Source organism: Lolium rigidum, chromosome 6 (assembly GCF_022539505.1).
Source record: "Lolium rigidum isolate FL_2022 chromosome 6, APGP_CSIRO_Lrig_0.1, whole genome shotgun sequence".
In the NCBI taxonomy this organism is placed as follows: Eukaryota; Viridiplantae; Streptophyta; class Magnoliopsida; order Poales; family Poaceae; genus Lolium; species Lolium rigidum.
The window spans coordinates 36598967-36612783 of NC_061513.1; positions in this window are offsets into that span (position 1 = coordinate 36598967).

Sequence of the window (13817 nt, forward strand, 5' to 3'; positions counted from 1 at the left end):
ATGAAAAGGTAAGCATGGATCCTTCTTAGTCACTCTAAAATAAAGCTTTTGGGAGGTTCTTGAAATTTCCATGTTTGAAACCCAAAACCACTTCTCTTCATGATTGACTTCATATATAAGACATAGTTGCGTGAAGGTTCAAACGTAGGACTAAACTATGTAAGATAAAATCAGATGATCGGGGATCGCCAACTACGGAGTACTAGTTTTTATTCCAAATTGTATCCATAGTTAGTGATGTATATGTGCAAAAAAGTAAAGTGTGCGTTTTGTGCAACAATCACGGCAATAAGTGGTGTGTCGTGCAATTTCCTCGGGCCCTTACTAAGGGCCTGGTTTGCTTTTTCTTTTTTTATATCTTGAGATACTCTGAGCACTCCCTCCATCCCAAAATTACTACTCAGTACTGTACATAGTACCCCCTCTATAGGAATCTGATTCCACGGAACTTTTTCGATCAGTACATAGTCTCCTCCTTAATTCCCATGCCGACTTAACTCCCCCAGCGAGAAAAATCTCCTCTTCGCTCTCTAGTCTCTACCAAGCCGGCCACCTCGCTACTTCCCTAGATTCCTCCCTACAGCACACCTCGCCCCCGTACGCGAGCTAGGTCCAGCCGGAGATGGGGCACGGCCGCCCCGGCCGGAAGAATGCTCGGAGGAAGTCCGGGCGGGAGGACAAGGGTGACGCCATCCCGGATGAACTTCTCGGGCTGCGTGTTCCTGCGCCTCACCTCACCTCCGGATCTCGTCCGCGCCGCGTTCACTGCGAGGAGCTGGCGCAAGGTCATCGCGTCGGAGAACTTCGTGTCGTCTCCGCTCTCCACGGCGCGCCATCCTCCATAGTCGCCGGCCACTACCACATCAGCTTCTCCCATTGTCACTATCGTCCGTCTGGCTTGCTGCCCCACTTCGTTCCCTCTTCCTCGTCATGTTGGGCCGGGGTCGCCGCAAATAATCTCGCGCTCGACTTCCTCCCACGGGCGCCAAACGGCGACCTCAGCTTGGAGCTCGCCGACTCTCGGGGCGGCCTCCTACTCCTTGCGGACTTCGACCACACCGAACACGGGAAGCCTTTCGAGCAGCCTTCATGTCTCGTCGTCTGAGATCCCCTGGCAGGTCAGTACGTGACGGTCCCTCCACCCCCTGCTGTTTCGAACACAACATTCGTAAGCTTGTTCCTGGGCGCCGCCCACCATGGCGAGGACGCTGCGGCGCGCATCAGTCTGTCAAATTACAGGGTAACGTGCACGATCTATCATGACGGCATCCGCAAGACCTGCGTGTTCTCGCCGGCCCTGGTGGCCACGCTTGGACCTCCTCCGGCGCCACCGTGCCTCTCGACGCTACGCACACGGGCACTGTCGGATATCCTCTTTGTGGGGTGCAACGCCCGTTTCTTCCAGTGGTACGTGTTCGGTGCGCTCGGAAACTGCATTCTGGCTCTCGACAGAGAATCCGGCGAGCTCTCACGCTTCCAGAGAGCTCGAGACGAGCACTGGCTTCACACCGTGCCGATTGAGATGCTGGGCGGGCCCTCGCGCGTGCTGAATTGGTACGTGCTAGAGCTGCCGTGGCCACCTACCTTTCGAGCTTGCTTATCCTAGTATTCTGGCTTCCTGGGTTGGATTAGTGTCGGCCATGGTGTTGTCGACCCGCTGTCGACACGGTCTGGAGGTTGAAGACGAAGGGCATCTCAAGGATTTTGTTGTAATTTCGTTTTTGTTAAGGTGTTTTGTACTATTTGATGTTTCTCTTAATGCCAGAGGGTTTATTTGCACTAGTCAAACTTGACATAGCTGTACGTTTTGAAGATTACATTTAACTTGTTCATCATGATCCGAACTTCTAACATAATATGGTATAGTACTAGAATAGGAGGAGTAACACTTTTCGCATTTGGGCCAAATATAAAGTACTACGTCCATTTCAAGGAATAAGGCGCACGCGTACTCCAAGACGTATATTTTGGTCAGATTACCATGACCATTGAATTGACAAGACAATACACACAGCATTGGGGCGTGCTCGATGGTGCTAGCTACAGACATGTGATAGGCATCGCGGAAGCGTCGCAAATAGAAAACAAATCATATTTTCTGGGGGAGTGATGTTTTGGCTCCTGGGTGCGTATGCTCCCTTTAGTTTGAACTGCAACATCTAAACATCTAAATGTCAAAAACTTCCAAACAAAAAATTAATCTTCTCATCTTCACATGCTAAGAGTGCATAAAGTCTTTCCATAAAAAACTAAATTGTCGTTTGGGCTGTGTAAAAAAGATAAAATTTATTGCTAAAAATAAAGTTGTTTGTAATACTTGCTTTTGTCTTCTTACATCAACCACAAAAAGTATTGGCTTTTCACGAAACTACACGAACACACATAGATTATCGAGGAGTACATGCGATTTTTTTTGTTAGAATTTTTCGAAAATTAAAAATATGTTTTTTTGGGTCGAGGTAGCATATCCGCCCAAGAGCCGAATTAAATTTCCGATTTTTTTGGACTAACAATTTCATCGGGAAGACATGGATGCGCGCAGGCGGCGTGCAAGGCAAGGCATCGATTTGACCGGACGTACTTAGGGCAGGTCAGGCTGCCAGCGTACTTTTTTCGGGCAGGTGAGGTACCAGAACTCGAAGTCCTCTTCAGCGTCTCTCTCTCTCTGTCTTTTCTGAGTGTACTAACGCGCGTTCATACTGCACTCTATCATATGTTCACGGTCATCGAGAAGACCCGTAGCCCGCTCTACCCGAAGGGGATTCTCTGGCTTGGCCTTTCCTGACTTTGGGTCATTGACAGTCGGGTCCCCCAAATTGTGGGATCTGCATTTCAGGGACTCAAAGTTAGGGAAATGTTTGAGATGCAAAGTAAGAGAATATTTACCAGTATAATTGGTTGATTAGATGATTAAGTGGTGGAATCACAACAGATGGGAGCAGTACATGGTGGAAACCGCAAAATATCCGTCCAAATGTTTTTTTTGTGCAACATACGAAGTATGAGGTGGTGGAACTTGAGGCCAGTGACTTTACTTACTCCAAAATGCAACTTTACGTACATGAGCCATCAGATCAAGATCCAACGGACACATTTGATCCAGAATTTGAAGTCACAATTTAAGTTGCTCGGAAAAAATCGAAAACATTACAGTAAGATATATATCTTTCCTTAAGTATTCTGGTAAAGTTATACTTCATTTCAAAATTGAGTTTAATTTTAAGTTCAAAATCTGGATCAACAATGTGCGTTAGATCTTGATCGAATGACTCACGTACAAGTCGCAAGTGAAGTCACTGGATCTCTGTCCGTGGTGGAATCTGCAATTCCCTCGCCTATATATATATATACAAGTCGAAGACTATGACCCTCTATTCCCATCTCCTTCCCATGCTCTAAATTCATATTCCATTTAGAATCGTTGGGCATGGAGGTTCCCCCTGGTAGCTTTAGAGCTCTTTTTGACGATGCTAAATTGAGAAGACTGCTCACCTGCGGTTTGTGCTCTCAATCCGCACAACCTCCATTTTGGCAGGTTAGTACTTTCTTCACTAGGTTCATCCAGTTGTATTTTAATTTGGGCCAACAGTCGTGTTAATTTCCTTGTATTAAGCGAGTGTTGTTCGTGCAAGAAGTTTGCATGCGACAATCTGCGCTAGGAACCTGCCCGGTGGCGCGTGCCGGGATGCCAGGGCGTCTTCCAAGGTGAAAGTCCTCCATGTGAAAGTATGGAATTTTCCCGTGAATGTGTTATGGAAAAGAATGGGGTGAGAAGAACGTTCATCTGCGGTTTGTGCTCTCAAATCGCACGACGTCCACTATACCGGGTTAGTACTTTCTTCACTAGGTTGCACCCAGCTATATTTTTTCTTTGGGCCATCAGTCATGTTAATTTTCTTGTATTAAGCAGTGCATTCGCATGGGGGAGCGAGGGCATATTGCATGCGGAAGCTGCTTAAGAAACCTGCCCAATCTCGTGTGCCCGAACTGCGATGGCATCTACGAAGAGGAAGTAGATTTAATTAGATTTGTCTCCTTGTTTAAGGTGGATTGCAGCAACGATGGTTGCGACATGAGCGGCGACTTGCTCGAATACTTGCAACATGAGGCGACATGCCCGCATGCGCCAACGAGACGGTAGGTGGTTGATCTTGCCGGTCTCGATGGAGAAGATGATCGCGCTTCGAGGCTAAGATCTGAGCTCGGTGGAGAAGGACCGGATGGAGTTTCCTTTTCTAGATCTAGAGTTCTTTTTGTACTTTTAGATGTCCTGTCCGTAGTTTCCTTTTACTTGGAGGGTCCTCCTTGCAGTCTGTAATCCCACCGTCATCATGATATAAAAGCAGTGCCGCCAGGTCCTTCGGGACTTTTCTGTGTTCAAAAATGAGTACTCATTTTAGACATGTCGTCTATTTATGTGTGCGATGTTGTATCGTCTATTACCGTCATTAGTTTGAGCGTGTCCATGTCCTAGAACAAAACTTCGGCATGATGTACTTGTATGTTTAATTGAATTCGACCAAGTATAATGTGGAACCGGTCATTGTGAGCATATGGAGATTGCGAACCGGTAATTGACAGGTGGTACATGCTCCTATATTAATCTTGTTTATCTAATGGTAATTGTGATTTATGCGGTACTGAATTAATTAATTTTAGTTATAAACAGGGACTCTTTGGACGGGGGCTCCTTTTCGAACTAGATCGGGGAGATTTATGAAGTGTTAGAAGGGAACAAATTAGTACATGAGTGTTTTCCGTGAAATGGTAAAAATTTGTAGTGGCAGATTGCCGCCAATGCAATTTTTTCACGTGGTTGATATGGTAGGATGGACATTTCCAAGATTTCACGAATTATTTCGGTTTGTGACCATATATTAAATTAGTTTTGGGCTCATTTCCATTTAATCTGAAATTTCAACCGAAGTACACGAAGTACAATTTAAAAAGGGGAAACTATATATACATGATGTGCACTAAAGGTGTGGTACCCCCAAAAAAATGACCAAACATATGCGTTGCATCCAAGTATGTAACACCCATATGGCAAACAAAAGCATTGAGTAGTTGTTTGTGATGTATGTAATCTACATGTATATAAAAAATACCAAACATGGCACACCAAAATATTTTTTAAAAAAAACTTGCCAGATTTTGGCACCATGCATGTTGGAGTTTTTTTTGACACAATCCTTCTTGGAGTTCGCGTGGCTCTCTTCTGAAGTGAGAGGTGAGTTGGTTAATGCTAGAACCATGGCAAACTTCCGAATGTTAGTAATTTAGCATGGACTCATCATTTGTGATGAACTACCTAGGAACAATGCCAAACATGACACACCTATGTTCTTGAGAATATTCCCTTTCACCGATTTTGGCACCATGTGTGTCTTTAAGTATGTTTGCATGCCTTATTGATTGGATATTGAAATACCATGTCAACCTGTCGATACATGGAAAATTCCTTTGCTACAATCAAATAAACTTCGGGCTCCTTTGATTCAAAGGAATATGGAGGGTGTAGGAATATGAAAGGTGCATGATTGGAATGTTATGCCAAGTTGAATCCTATAGGAACATGATGTGTCTTTGATTGTGGGAAAGGAACTTTTCCATGAGGTATTAGCTAATGTGTTTTTCCTATAGGATTTGCACTACAAGATTTCGATAGGAATAGTTCCTATGAATCAAATGACTTGTATAAGAAATTTTCCCATAAGAACCAAATCCAACATAATTCCTATGTCAATCCTATGAAATGAGCCCGATTCCCATAGGATTCAAGTAGACATGACATCCCAATTCTATTATTTTCCTTTTCCTATACTTTCCATTTCCTATGAACCAAAGGAGACCTAACTACTTGGCCATACTGAAACAATTGCCAAATAAATGCCGTGCATCCTATGGCCCCCGTGAGTTTGACCTAAATTTGAAATCATGGTAAAAGGTGCTTAAAATAGGAAAATAAAAGCATGGAGTCAACTTTTTTTTTGATGTACTAAGGGAAAATACCAAACATGCCATAATGCAAACTGTGTTTTAGAGAGAAGCCCTTCAAAAAAGTTGGCATCCACTTGTTGATTTTACTATCGACATGACAAAATAACTGATCAGATGACCAAGTGGTGAAATTTGCAACATATTAGACCACCACATGGTGGAAAGCTGCTAAAAATAGTGAAAGCTGCAAAGAAAAAGTTAAAGTGGTGGTTTGTGCAGCATATGGAGGATTGAGTAGTAAAAGTTGGATGTGCACTACCGTGGGCCTGTGGTAATTTTTCGATAAAGGATGCTTTATTACTTTTGATAAGCAATTACATCCAGCCTCTGCACAACCAGGGTGCACACAGCCGTTTTAGGGCTCCTTTGATTCAAAGGATTTGCATAGGAATTGTGTAGGATTTGGTTCCTATGGGAAAAAATCCTATACATGTTGTTTGATTCATAGGAACATATCCTATAGGAAAATTTCCTATAGGAATCTTGTAGTGTAATTCCTATAGGAAAAAAATATTAGCTCATACCTCATGAAAAATTCCTTTGCTACAATCAAACAAACTTCATCTTCCTATAGGTTTCAAGTAGACATGCCATTCCTATCCTATACCTTTCCTATTCCTATAGTCTTAGGATCACAAAAATGTCAAAGTAAAGGAGAAAATAGGCGAAATACATATCGAAACGATGAATCATATAACGCCTAAAATGCGGGTGGGGCTTCAATCCATAGACTATGCTGCCACCCATGTAGGGAAAAAGTATCCCTCACCGTAGCCTCCAACCGTTTACAGAAATACAACCCATGTGGGCTGTGGTAATGTTCGCCTATTATGATGATGGCAAGAAAAAAATGATGTTTTCTCTCTGAACGCCCGAGCTGATTTGACGAGACAAAATACAGCTACACGGCGTGCACGGGACAGCTATACAGTACATTAGCTTCTTCTCGGGTCACACGCCTGCACCACAGGTGCAGTAAGTGCAGCAGAGACCAGAGAGAGAAGGAACGCCCGTAGTATTTTTGATTTCAATTCACAATGTTTTTTTCCTTGCCTCTCCGTCTTCTTCACCTCCATCTTCTCGGTGTTTTCAAGAGTGATTATCAAAAACTCGTGGGGAAGGGAGACGCAAACGCCGCACCGCATCATTAGTAGCAGTATACCTTTCTCTCCTCGCCCCGGCTGGCCGCCCGCCGCAAACATTCCTTCCATAGCGCTTGCCGTCTCCTCCAAACCCCCCAGCGCACTTGCATCCGCCATCCACCTAAATCCACCGCCGAGTACCTTTCTGTCCTCACCACCGCCGCTGCGCCTATTCCCCTGTCCAGCAGATCCGCTCCGCTACCTGCTACACACTTCGAGCGAGACGGCTGCGGCGTTGCGTGTGTCGCCGCCGTGTCAGATGGAGGCGGAGCCGCTCAACTCCCGAAGGCGGGTCGAGCCGGATCGGGCGAGCCTCCGTCGAGCCTCGACCTCGTCGGCCGCCTCCCCGACGAGATGCTGCACATCATCATCTCCCTCCTGCCCATGATATCCGGCTGTAAGGACAACCTTGCTCTCCAAACGGTGGCGCCACCTGCGGCGCTCCGTCCCACTTAACCTCCTCGCCGACGACAACGACCTCATCGGCCGCCTCCCCGACCAGATTCTCCACATCATCATCTCCCACCTGCCCACTATATCCGCTGTAAGCACAACCTTGGTCTCCAAACGGTGGCGCCACCTGTGGCACTCCGTCCCACTTAACCTCGAGATCGACGACCAACTCGCCAAGCAAAACCACAAACGCATCGCCGCGGTCTCCAGTATCCTCGCCGCTCACCCTGGCCCCGCCAGAAGCGTATCAATTGACCCCTTCAGAAGCACTTGCAAGGTCGACACCACGCTCGACAGCTGGTTCCGGTCCACCACCCTATCTTGCGTCGAGTACCTCAGATTCGATGGTGGAACAGTGATGCGCTCCTTCCCGCTGTCCGCGCTCCGCTGCGCGCCCACGCTGCGCATTGTCAGCATTTGTACTTGCTATTTGCCCGAGATTTATGCCAACTCCATGCTTCTTTTCCCCCAACTCAAGAAGCTGATGCTCTATGACGTCTACATACGTAAGGCGGCGAACATCGACCGCCTGTTCACCCGTTGTATTGTGCTCGAGGCACTTCACCTTGAGGGGGTCCACGGGTTCACCCACCTCGACATTCACATGCCCAATCTTCGTACAATTAGTTTGGCTAGCTATTGGAAACGCAACACCACCGAACTTATTCTGTTAGACACGGTGCAAATTATGGATGCATCTTGCCTCGAGAGATTGGTCATATGTGTTCATGATGTTCCGCTACTAATCCAGGTCGCCAACGCACCAAAGTTGATGGTGTTGGGCTTTGCGTCGTACCACTGGCTGCCAACTTGTTATTGGACGCATAAACTTTTTGGTAGAACAGCCTTCTTCTTGTTGAATTAACTCACATTTTTGTTATTTTTTTGACATATGTACCATTGTCCTGTAGAGGATGATGCCCATAAGCTTGGAACATTCTCTGTGCACAGTGAAGAACTTGGTTCTAAAATCTGACGGCCCTAGTCTGGATCAACTACTTGCATTTCTTAGATGCTTTCCCTGCACGGAGAAGCTATATATCAAGGTAAATTCGTTGTTGTTAACTGTTTACCACTATGAGCAAAAAGTGTAGAGTTACATGGAGTTAACCTGTTATTAGCCTAGATCAGTTGAACAATATTTTGTACTAGAAGAACATCCACAATGGAGTTATATTATGTTGGTTCAAAACTAAACTTCTTGTCATACAATGTGTTGTATCTTGTGCATCCGTGAAGTTTCATATAAACACATGATAATATGTGATCTGTGTAAAAAAGATTAGACATATGTAAATAGTGTGACTTACTATTTACACATCATTTGTTCTTTTTTGTGTAGATCACATATTATCATATTTTTGGATGAAACTTCACAGAAGCACATGATAGAACACAATGTATGTCCAGACTTTTAGTTTACATTTTTTTGGAAACTTGGAAGTGTCAAAAGAAAAATGGGGTGCACCCGCAACTAGTTGCGGATTGGAGTTTCCCATGTTGGTAACCTTTCCCCAACTTTACAATGACAATAACGGATGTAAAAAAGTGCATCTATCAAATTGGAACGTGTCGGGGGATTATGTTGTTCCACGGTCCTCGGTTAACACATGATTCAACTCACCGAGATATTCATTAGTTGACAGCTATGAAGTACTTTGTTATTGTACTGACTACTTAATTTGACTTCTTTGCGGTTTTATAGAACCGGCGATAAGGTTCATGTGCTTGCATAATGAGCCGACTGTCCCATTGAATGCCTTGATCTCCATGTCAAAGAAATTTCGATTTCGACTACCGAGGAAGGAGAAATGATGTTATTGTCTCCGGGTTCTTTATGCGAGAACACTAGAATGCTCAAAGTAATGAAATTTGGTGTAACAAATTATCACAATAAGATCTGGTGGGATACCCGAGTTCAAGCGCCTAGACACTGAAGAACACCGCTTCTAGAGATGTTGATTTTCGGTTTGGATATTTACCATCCTTAGATAAGTTCAGCTCGGACGGTGTTCGTAGCTGCTTGATACATGACTTGTCAGTGGCTGATCCCTTTGCTAGAGAGATATATGCAAGATTTGGGCCAATTTCTGCATAGTGTTACTTTAACTCCCTATATTTTGTACTGGTCTGAACAATATACTTCATCACTTGGTTAATGTACTTCGGACTTGATGTTATTCTTGTGAACATGGTCTAATATTCTAATGCTTTCGGGATGTATGTACTACTAGTGATATATATAGAAGCTAGCAATTGGTTGACATAATCTACTAAAAAAGCACTGTAACGGATGTTCACATTCGGTTCGTCAATGCTATATCATGTATGCTTGACGAAGGCGATAATAGAACCGCCGCGAGAACACCGGCTGAACAAAGATAATCAAAGATCCACATCTTGGGAGAGGCAAAATTCTTACAGATTAGGTGAATACCATAGAAGCCATTAACTTCAGACCACACCTCACGTGCATCAGCGTCCTCTTAGTTTCAAAGGCGGCAGGGGATCGAAAAAATGCAAATAGCCAATAATTACTGTCAAAAATAAATCCAAGAAAGGAAACTTTTATTGTTCATAGAGGCTGACATGTGGGACCCATGAGCCGAGCGGCGTCTCAAGGTTTCAAAGGCGCCATGTGATCGAAAGAAAATGGCAAATAAGCCTGAAATTATTGGTCAAAAATAAATCCAACAAAGGAAAGGTTTATTGTTCAAAGAGGCTGACATGTGGGACACATGAGCCAGCAGCGTCCTCGACGTTTTAAAGGTGGAATGAGATCGAAAGAAAAAATAAGCCAAACTTCAGTTGGTAAAAAAAACAAGAAAAAACACATTTATCGTTCTGAGAGGATGACATACGGGACCCATGAGGCAGCAGCATCCTCAACGTTTCCAAGGCGGCATGGGATCCAAAAAAAGGCAACTAGTCAGAAATTAGGGGTCAAAAATAAATCAAAGAAAGGAAAGGTTTATTGTTCACAGAGGCTGACAAGCGGGACCCATGAGCCAGAAGAGTCCTCAACGTTTCAAAGGCGGCAGGGGATCAAAAAAAAAGGAAGTAGCCACAAATTAGGGGTAAAAAATAACTCCAAGAAAGGAAAGTATTTTTAGGACGACATGCGGGTCACATTTTGCAGCGGCGGTCTCGGCGTTACAAAGGTGGCACGGGATCGAAAGAAAAAGGCAAGTGACCAAATATCACGAGCCAAAAATAACTCCGAGAAAAGAAACTTTACTTGTACATAGAGAATGACATGCGGGTCCCATTTTGCGGCGGCGGTCTCAACGTTTCCAAGGTGGCACGGGATCAAAAGAAAAAGAAGTAGCCGAGAAATTAGGGGTAAAAAATAATATATCCAAGAAAGGAAACTTTTATTCTACATAGAGGATGACTTGCGGGACCCACAAGCCGGCGGCTTCCTCAACGTTTCCGAGGCGGCATGAGATCGAAAGAAAAAGGCAAGTGACTAAATATCAGGTGCCAAAAATAATCCAATAAACTTTTATTGTACATAGAGGATGACATGCGGGTCCCATTTTACAGAAGCGGTCTCAACGTTTCAAAGTTGACATGAGATCGAAAGAAAAAGGCAAGTGACCAAATATCAGGAGCCAAAAATAATCCACGAAAAGAAACTTTTATTGTACATAGAGGATGACATGTCGGCCCCATTTTGCAATAGCGGTCGGCACAGGACCAAAATAAAAAGGAAGTAGCCAAAAACAGGAAAGATTTCAATTGGGCTGCATCCGGACATCCGAGCCTTCGAACTACCTGCTTGGAAGCCTTTCGACTCGTACAATTTAAGCCCACTCCAAAACAGGAAAGTCCTATGCTTGGCAAAAACAAAAAACAAGGAGATTCAACATATAAGTTTGTTTACGTAAAAACAAAGATTTAATTTATCCCTTTGCAATAGCTCAGAGCGAAATACACTTGTTTATTGTCTGCAAAATAATCAAGATATCACATGTTTTTTGTACGGGGAGGCTGACATCGGGGCCCGATGAGCCAGCAGCGTCGTCAACGTTATAAAGGCGGCGGGGGATCGAAAGAAAAAATAAACCAAAAATCAGTTGGTAAAAAAATCAAAGAAAATAAACATTTATCGTTCTAAGAGGATGACATGCGGGACCCTTGAGGCAGCAGCTTCCTCAACGTTTCCAAGGCGGCACGGGATAAAAAAAAGGCGAAATAGCCAGAAATTAGGGGTCAAATAACTCCAAGAAAGGAAAGGTTTGTTGTTTATAGGCTGACATGTGGGACCCATGAGCCAGCAGGTTCCTCAGCGTTTCAAAGGTGGCATGAGATCGAAAGAAAAAGGCAAGTGACCAAATATCAGGACCCGAAAATAATCCAAGAAAAGAAACTTTTATTGTACATAGAGGATGACATGCGGGACCCATTTTCCAAAGGCGGCACGGGATCAAAAGAAAAAGGAAGTAGCATCTGGCCAAAATAATCCAAGAAAAGAAAGATTTCAATTGGGCTGGATCTGGCCATCTGGGCCTACGAACTATCCTGCTCGGCCTTTTGTCTCGTACAATTTCAGCCCACTCCAAAACATGAAAGTCCTTTTTTCGATAAAAAACATGAAAGTCCTATGTTTCGCAAAAACAAAAAACAAGGAGATTCAACATATAAGTTTGTTTATGTAAAAATAAAGATTTAATTTATCCGTTTGCAAAGCTCAGAGCGAAATACACTGTTTATTGTCTGCAAAATAATCGAAATATCACATATTTCTTGTACGGGAGAGTCGACATCGGGGACCCATGAGCCGGCGGCGTCGTCAACGTTTTAAAGGCGGCAATAGATCGAAAGAAAAAATAAGCCATAAATCGGTTGGTAAACAAAATCCAAGAAAAGAAACATTTACCTTTACGAGAGGATGACATGCGGGACCCATGAGGCGGCAGCATCCTCAACTATTCCAAGGCGGCAGGGGATCAAAAGAAAAAAAGGAAATAGCCAGAAATTAAGTAGGGTCAAAAATAAATCCATCAAAGGAAACTTTTATTGTTCATAGAGGATGACATGTGGGACCGACCACCATAGCTGCGTCGTCATCGTTTCAAAGGGGGCGGGGGATCAAAAGAAAAAGGCAAATAGCCGGAAATTAGGGGTAAAAAATAAATCCAACAAAGGAAACTTTTATTGTTCATAGAGGATGACATGCGGGACCCATGAGCCGGCGGCTTCCTCAACGTTTCAAACTCGGCATGAGATCGAAAGAAAAAGGCAAGTGACCAAATATCGGGAGCCAAAAATAATCCAAGAAAAGAAACTTTATTGTACATAGAGGATGACATGCGGGTCCCATTTTGCGGCAGCGGTCTCAACGTTTCAAATGCGGCTTGAGATCAAAAGAAAAAGAAAGTTGATTGTACATAGAGGATGACATGCGGGTCCCATGAGTCAGCAGTTTACTCAACGTTTCCAAGGCGGCAGGGGATCAAAAGAAAAAAATCCAAGAAAAAAACTTTTATAGTACATAGAGGATGACATGCGGGTCCCATGAGCCGGCGGGTTCCTCAACGTTTTCAAAGGCGGCATGAGATCGAAAGAAAAAGGCAAGTGACCAAAAATCGAGAGGGTGGAAAATAATCCAAGAAAAGAAACTTTTATTGTACATACGGGATGACATGCGGGTCCCATTTTGCGGCAGCGGTCCCAACGTTTCAAATGCGACTTGAGATCAAAAGAAAAAGAAAGTAGCCAGAAATTAGGGGGTCAAAAAAATCCAAGAAAAGAAAGTTGATGGACATAGAGGATGACATGCGGGTCCCATGAGCCTGCAGGTTCCTCAGCGTTTCAAAGGTGGCATGAGATCGAAAGAAAAAGGCAAGTGACCAAATATCAGATCCAAAAATAATTCAAGAAAAGAAACTTTATTGTTCATAGAGGATGGCATGCGGGACCCATGAGCGAGCAGCTTCCTCAACGTTTCAAACTCGGCATGAGATCGAAAGAAAAAGGCAAGTGACCAAATATCAGGAGCCAAAAATAATCCAAGAAAAGAAACTTTATTGTACATAGAGGATGACATGCGGGTCCCATTTTGCGGCGGCGGTCTCAACTTTTCCAAGGCGGCACGGGACCAAAAGAAAAATGAAGTAACCAGAAATTAGGGGTGAAAAAAATCCAAGAAAAGAAAGATTTCAATTGGGCTGCATCCGGATTACGGGCCTTCGAACTATCATGCTTGGCCTTTTGTCT